The sequence below is a fragment of the Pristiophorus japonicus genome, chromosome 7 (genome assembly GCF_044704955.1).
Source record: "Pristiophorus japonicus isolate sPriJap1 chromosome 7, sPriJap1.hap1, whole genome shotgun sequence".
NCBI classification, from domain to species: domain Eukaryota; kingdom Metazoa; phylum Chordata; class Chondrichthyes; family Pristiophoridae; genus Pristiophorus; species Pristiophorus japonicus.
Window position 1 is genome coordinate 138,922,036 of NC_091983.1, and position 8,542 is coordinate 138,930,577.

The window sequence follows — 8,542 nt, forward strand, 5'->3', positions numbered from 1 at the left end:
ATCAACGAATATTTTTAAAGCAAACTATATATTTAAAAAAATTACATTCTACAATGCTGTCTGATTGTGCTTGTCCATGGTAGACTTTGCATTTTGTAATAGAAACATCGAAACATAGAAAGTAGGTGCAGGTGTAGGCCATTCGGCCCTTCGAGCCTGCACCACCATTCAATAAGATCATGGCTGATCATTCCTTCAGTACCTCGTTCCTGCTTTCTCTCCATACCCCTTGATCCCTTTAGCCGCAAGGGCCATATCTAACTCCCTCTTGAATATATCCAATGAACTGGCATCAACAACTTTCTGCGGTAGGGAATGCCATAGGTTAACAACTCTTGAGTGAAGAAGTTCCTCCTCATCTCAATCCTAAATGGCTTACCCCTTATCCTAAGACTATGTCCCCTGGTTCTGGACTTCCCCAACATCGGGAACATTCTTCCTGCATCTAACCTGCCCAGTCCCATCAGAATTTTATGTTTCTATGAGATCCCCTCTCATCCTTCTAAACTCCATGAATACAGGCCCAGTCGATCGAGTCTCTCCTCATATGTCAGTCCTGCCATCCCAGGAATCAGTCTGGTGAACCTCCGCTGCACTCACTCAATAGCAAGAACATCCTTCCTCAGATTAGGAGACCAAAACTGAACATAATATTCCAGCTGGAGCCTCACCAAGGCCGTGTACAACTGCAGTAAGACTCCCCTGCTCCTATACTCAAATCCCCTTGCTATGAAGGCCAACATACCATTTGCCTTCTTCACCGCCTGCTGTACCTGCAAGCGAACTTTCAATGACTGATGAATCATGACACCAAGATCTCGATGCACCTCCTCTTTTCCTAATCTGCTACCATTCAGATAATATTCTGCCTTCATGCTTTTGCCCCCAAAGGGGATAACCTCACATTTATCCACATTATACTGCATCTGCTATGTATTTGCCCACTCGCCTAACCTGTCCAAATCACCCTGCAGCATCTTAGCGTCCTCCTCACAGCTCACACCGCCACTCAGTTTCGTGTCATCTGCAAACTTGGAGATATTACACTCAATTCCATCATCCAAATCATTAATATATATTGTAAAGAGCTGGGGTCCCAGCACTGAGCCCTGCGGCACTCCACTAGTCACTGCCTGCCATTCTGAAAAGGACCCGTTAATCCCGACTCTCTGCTTCCTGTCTGCCAACCAGTTCTCTATCCACGTTAGTACATTACCCCCAATACCATCTGCTTTGATTTTGCACACCAATCTCTTGTGTGGGACTTTGTCAAAAGCCTTTTGAAAGTCCAAGTACACCACATTCACTGGTTCTCCCCTGTCCACTCTACTCGTAACATCCTCAAAACCTCCAGAAGATTTGTCAAGCATGATTTTCCCTTCATAAATCCATGCTGACTTGGACCAATCCTATCACTGCTTTCCAAATGTGCTGCTATTTCATCCTTAATGATTGATTCCAACATTTTCCCCACTACTGATGTCAGGCTAACTGGTCTATAATTAACCGTTTTCTCTCTCCCTCCTTTTTTAAAAAGTGGTGTTACATTAGCAACCCTCCAGTCCATAGGAACTGATCCAGAATCGATAGACTGTTGGAAAATTATCACCAATGCATCCACTATTTCTAGGGCCACTTCCTTAAGTACTCTGGGATGTAGACTATCAGACCCTGGGGATTTATCGGCCTTTAATCCCGTCAATTTCCTGAACACAAATTCCCACCTAATACAGATATCCTTCAGTTCCTCCTTCTCATTAGACCTTCGAACCCCTAGTACATCGGGAAGGTTATTTGTGTCTTCCTTTGTGAAGACAGAACCAAAGTACTTGTTCAATTGGTCTGCCATTTCTTTGTTCCCCATTATAAATTCACCCGAATCCGACTGCAATAATATGCATATGGTTTGAGCGGAAACTTGACAAAAGTAACACTTCTCAAAACTAGCAGGATTTTGGGTGCAATTTGCACCCAGATCACTGATAGCATCCAAAGTGGAATCTCAGGCCATTGTGCTTAATAGTCATAAGTGATGATTTGCTGGCTTCAAATTTTATCCGTCTTTTGGATGAGATGTTAAACCGAGGCCATGTCTCATAAAAGATCCCATGGCACAATTTCGAAGAAGAGCAGGGGAATTATTCCCAGTGTCCTGGCCAATAATCATCCCTCAATCAACGTAATAAAAACAGATTATCTGATCATTAGCACATTGCTCTTTGTTGGAGCTTGCTGCGCGCAATTTGACTGTTGTGATTCCCACATTACAACAGTGATTACATTTCAAAAACACTTAATTGGCTGCAAAGCACTTTGAGACGTACATTGGTCGTGAAAGGAGCTATATAAATGCAAGTCTTTCTTTCTTTTTTTAAATTTTCATAAGAACAATAAGGTAAAGAAAAAACGTGGCGTATGTTTTGCACTTTTCTTGGGCCCCAATTGTTTAAGCGGTTTTCTGTTTTGTGAAATTCAAAAGGCTATTACAAGGTCCCGCACAAGAGATTGGTGTGCAAAATCAAAGCACATGGTATTGGGGGTAATGTACTGACGTGGATAGAGAACTGGTTGGCAGACAGGAAGCAGAGAGTCGGGATAAACGGGTCCTTTTCAGAATGGCAGGCAATGACTAGTGGGGTGCCGCAGGGCTCAGTGCTGGGACCCCAGCTATTTACAATATACATTAATGAATTAGATGAAGGAATTGAGTGTAATATCTCCAAGTTTGCAGATGACATTAAGCTGAGTGATGCTGTGAGCTGTGAGGAGGACGCTAAGAGGCTGCAGGGTGACTTGGACAGGTTAGGTGAGTGGGCAAACGCATGGCAGATGCAGTATAATGTGGATAAATGTGAGGTTATCCACTTTGGTGGCAAAAACACGAAGGCAGAATATTATCTGAATGGTGGCAGATTAGGAAAAGGGAAGGTGCAACGAGACCTGGGTGTCATGGTACATCAATCATTGAAAGTTGGCATGCAGGCACAGCAGGTGGTGAAGAAGGCAAATGGTATGATGGCCTACATAGCTAGAGGATTTGAATATAGGAGTAGGGAGGTCTTACTGCAATTGTCCAGGGCCTTAGTGACGCCTCACCTGGAATATTGTGTTCAGTTTTGATCTCCTAACCTTAGGAAGGACGTTCTTGCCATTGAGGAAGTGCAGCGAAGGTTCACTAGACTGATTCCCGGGATATCAGGACTGACATATGAGGAGAGACTGGATCGACTGGGCCTGTATTCACTGGAGTTTCGAAGGATGAGAGGGGATCTCATAGAAACATATAAAATTCTGATGGGACTGGACAGGTTAGATGCAGGAAGAATGTTCCCGATGTTGGGGAAGTCCAGAACCAGGGGACACAGTCTAAGGATAAGGGGTAAGCCATTTAGGACTGAGATGAGGAGAAACTGCTTCATTCAGAGAGTTGTTAACCTATGGAATTCCCTACCGCAGAAAGTTGTTGATGCCAGTTCATTGGATATATTCGAGGGAGTTGGATATGACCCTTATGGCTTAAGAGATCAAGGGGTATGGAGAGAAAGCAGGAAAGGGGTACTGAGGTGAATGATCAGCCATGATCTTATTGAATGGTGGTGCAGGCTCGAAGGGCCGAATGGCCTACTCCTGCACCTATTTTCTATGTTTCTATGGGGCCAAGTTTCGGCCGGAGTTGCTCCTGTTTTTTTGGAGCAACTGGTTTAGAATGGAGTATCTTAGAAATTAGAATGCTCGGCATTTAGTTTGCTCCAGTTCGAGTCAGTTAGAACAGTTTCACTTTGGAATAGAATTTTTTTTTTCAAAAGGGGATGTGTCCGGCCACTTATGCCTGTTTTCAAAGTTTAGGGAGTGAAAACTTACTCCAAACTAACTTAGAATGGAGTAAGTGAAGATTTTTGTACGCTCAAAAAAACCTTGTCTGCACATAGAAAATCAGGCGTAGGTTATAAATTAGGCGTAGGGAACGAGGGCGGGGGGAGGGAAGTCATTAAATTCTACAATCATTCAGCAGTCATACTTATAAAAATAAAGATCCAACCTGAATAAAAATTTATAAGCAAAGATTAAATAATCCATGTTCCTACCTGTGTGAAACAGTAGCAGCCTTCGAGCTGCTGTGCTTCAGGCAGGCCTTTCATGTTGGAGGCAGGCAGGGGTGGCGTCAGTGCTCGACGGCAGCCCCAACAGCGGAAGCAAGCTGCCTTCGAGCTGCGGTGCTTCAGGCAGGCATTCCTTCCATCAGTGGCTGGCCGGCAGCCGAGGAAGCAACACGCACGCAGCTTTCGAAGGGGGTTGAGGCCATTCAGCCATGCGATAGGGGCGGCATCAGTGGCTGGCCGGCAGCCGAAGAATCAACACGCACACAGCTTTCGAAGGGGGGTTGAGGCCATTCGACCACGTGATCGGGGCAGCGTCAGTGGCTGGCCGGCAGCCGAAGAAGCAACACGCACACAGCCTTCGAGCTGCGAAGGTGCTTGAGGCCATTCGGCCACGGGATAGGGGCAGCGTCAGTGGCTCGACGGCAGCTGAAGATACAGCAAGCAGCCTTCGAGCTATGAGGGGACTGAGGCCTTTTGGCCAGGGACAGGGAGAGGCAGCCACATAGACAGTTTTATACTTAAATTTGCAGAATGGGTGCTGCATTGTCAACACCACGTATTATGCAATGGTTCGCCATCAATTCACTGCATAGGAGAGAATTGATTAGAGCTCACCGCACCAGGAACATCGTAGTCCGTAGGTTGCTGGGCACGAGACCTTATCCACGTCGACAATATCGAGCCAGGCGCTCGTACCTGGACATGAGCGAGGCTGATTGTGTCAAAAGGCTGCGTATCCGCGGAGAAGTTGTCGCTGAGATCTGTGATATGCTGAGAGCAGATTTGCAGCCCAGAAGCAGAACGCCAACTGCCCTGTCTGTTGCAGTGAAGGTAACAGCTGCACTTTCTTTCTGTGCCTCGGGATCGTTTCAGGCTACAACTGGAGATGTGTGTGCCTTCTCTCAACGTGCAATACATGGCTGCATTTACCAGGTCACGGCTGCACTGTATGCGCGAAGGAATGACTTCATCAATTTCCCAATGACCGCACAAGCGATCCATGAGAGGGCTGTGGGCTTCTTCAGGATTGCCGGCTTCCCAAAGGTACAAGGCTGCATTGATTGTACCCACATAGGCTTGCGAGCACCTGTGGAGGATTCTGAGCAGTACCGAAATCGGAAAGATTTCCACTCTATCAATGTGCAGCTCATGTGTGATGACAAGCATCATGTCAGTCGATGCGAGATACCCTGGCAGCACCCACGATGCGTTCACCCTACACGACAGCGTTATATCTGACATGTTTGAGCAACAGCCAGAAGGGCAGAGCTGGTTACTGGGAGACAAAGGGTACGGCCTGACCACCTGGCTCATGACGCCCCTACGCGTGACAGGACGGAAGCTGACCGTCAATACAACATGGCGCACATTGCGACGCGCAGCATCATTGAGAGGACCATTGGCATATTGAAACAGCGATTCCGATGCCTGGACCATTCTGGAGGACACTTGCTATACTCTCCTCAGATTGTCGGTCACTTCACTGTTGTGTGCTGCATGCTCCATAACTTAGCCATCATGAGGCAGCAGAAGCTGCTAGTGGAACCAGAAGACCTACGTGAGGGTCCAGTGCATGATGATAATATTACAGAACAGCAGGATGTGAATGATGACGACGATCAGGAAAGCATGCAAGTGCCTGATGCCGGAGCACGAGGTCGGAGGAGGGCCGTCCATCGTGCCCCTTTAACGATTGCTCGAGCCTTGCGCCAGCAGCTCATCCATGAACGCTTCAACTACTGATGCCTGAGGGCTCTGCGACCACTGTTGCACATGGACATGTTTATTCGTTGCAGTTCCTACGTTGTGTTGTGTTAATGGAACATGAAACAGTTTTAATGAAAAAATATTTTATTGAAAAGTTAACGCCACTGTAATAAAATATTTGTTGCATCAAACTAGTTTGATGCAACAAATATTTTATTATGACTCTTGAAGATCACAAAAACTTTAAGATCACTTATAAATTTGTAAAGTTACAAAAGTTACAAAACAATCGCAATGTGAAAAATTTTACACTCTTAAGATCACTTAAACTTCAAGATCACTTTTTAGGTGCAAAATTAAATAAGATACAAAATGTGAGAGCATTTACACTATAAGATCACTTAAAAACCATAAGATCACTTATAAGTTGTAAAGTTACAAAACTTACAAAACAATTTCAATTTGAAAAACGCTACTACAGCTACATCATGAACAAGAACAAAAGCAGCAAAGAAAGGCTGCAACCATGTCTCATCCATATCTCAGTGAATGTTCACTTCTTCATGGGGGTATCATTTGATTGGCCGGGCTGTGTGCCCTTCTTGCAGCAGCTATCTCAACCAGGCCCTCCCTGACGGCCTGTGCCGATACTTGCATGCCCTCCCTGATGGTCTGTGCCGTCATTTGCACTCCCTCGGACATTCCCTCCCTAAGTTCCCGTGTCATGACTGCTATTCTCCCGTCAGGACCGTCAACTCTTCACCCACTGCACTGACGCCACCGATGAGTGATCGGGTAAGCTCTTTGGTCTCCATACTCAATGCCACAACCTGAGCCGCATCTGTTGCATCTCAGGAGAGCATGTCTCCAATCTCCTTCTCCTCTGCCTGGGTCTGCCTTGTGGCACCACTACACTGGGAGGCACGGGCACGGACGATGGGACGCTCGGTGTTGCAAGCGGCACCACTACACAGGGAGACGCGGGCTGGGACTGTGGGACGCTCTGTGTTCCAGACGGCAGAACTAGAGGGAGAGGCTCGGGCTGGAATGGTGGGACGCTCCGTGTTGCAGATGGCAATACTAGAGAGAGAGGCTCGGGCTGGAACGATGGGACGCTCTGTGTTGCAGATGGCAGTACTAGAGAGAGAGGCTCGGGCTGGGACGGTGGGACGCTCTGTGTTGCAGACGGCAGTACTAGAGGGAGAGGCGCGGGCTGGAACGGTGGGATGCTCTGTTGCAGACGGCAGAACTAGAGAGAGAGGCTCGGGCTGCAACGGTAGGACACTCGGTGTTCCAGACGACAGCCCTCGAGTGCGAGCCATGGGCTGGGATGTTGGACGAATGGGTGTAAACTACTCCATGATATCACCAGCAACACTGGGACCCGAAGCGTCGGAATCAAAACCATAGTAGGTGGATCCAGAACCTATGCGAGAGGGAGGCGCAGGCTGGGACGGTAGTGCACTGACTGTAGAATGCTGCATTATACCAGCAGCACCACTGGGACCCGCAACATTGGAATCAAAACCATGGAAAGTGGAACCAAGACCTATGCTAGGGGTTGAAACTCTGATGCCCCTTGATGGGGGCTCATAAACATTAATTTGGAAGCTCTCCCCTGTAGACATTTCAGTCATCGCTGCCATCATCCAGTCTGGTTCATCCGCAGCTGGTTGTACTGGTTCTTGTTCTGTACCCTCAGGACCCTCAGAGTTGGCAGCAGCAGCAGCATCAGCATCAGCAGCATCATCATCAACATCATCATCATCATCATCATGTTCTGCAAAATACATCAGAACAGTCAAATGTTTAACAGCAAGGGAGGGGGCCGGATGGGTGGCATGAGTACTCTCACACATAGCAGGCCAGGCAGCAGGTTGATTTAAAGGGCCACGATGCATTTTCAGGACTTACCCTCTTCCTCGCGTGAGGGCCCAGCTTGCGCTGTACTGATTGCTTTTCTCCATGTACGACTCATCATAGCAGCTACCCTTTGTTCCAAGGGTGTCAGTGGATGCAGATTGGGCACGCCTCCTCCTGTCCGAGTTGCCTCCCTTTTGCTGTGGGCCAATTTCTTCTGCAAAGAGTAAAATATAACTTTTTACAGACTGTGTCAGTCTGCAAGGTGGGACATACAGATAGCCAGGTTACAATTACGATTAAATTAAAAATGGGAAATATTACTTGCACTAACTACTTGACCAAGGTCGTGCCATTTCTTTTTACACTGGCTTCAAGATCTCATGGTATGCACCACTGCGCAGTAATCTTCTGCAACTTGGTTCCACCATTTCTTCATTTCTTTTGGTGCCACTTTTATGCGACCTCTGTTGCTGGTATCTCGCTCCTGCCATCTCTGCTCAATTATGTTGACTAATATCTCCACTTCCTCATGCAAGAAATTCTTTGTTCTTGGTGGACATTGATCCATTGCAAAGTTGAATTGGCACTCTTAGTTCTCAAAACACACAGTCCTTAATTTGCATGCACCAATGCAGCACCTGTTCTGCAAGTTTAGCAGTGAAAAGCTGCACTCACTGATTTCAGCAGGTGATTTATTTAACAGTGCTGCTAAAAGCACTCCCTCACACACAAAAATATCTCAAAAATTAAATCACAAGCCTTTCCAGGGGTCCAAGAGACAAATCTTCACTTTTCCTCCAGTCCCGTTAAAAATGGCCGAGTGCCAATGTTTGTTTCACACTGCGCGCACGTTCCAACGCGCACGCGCAGGG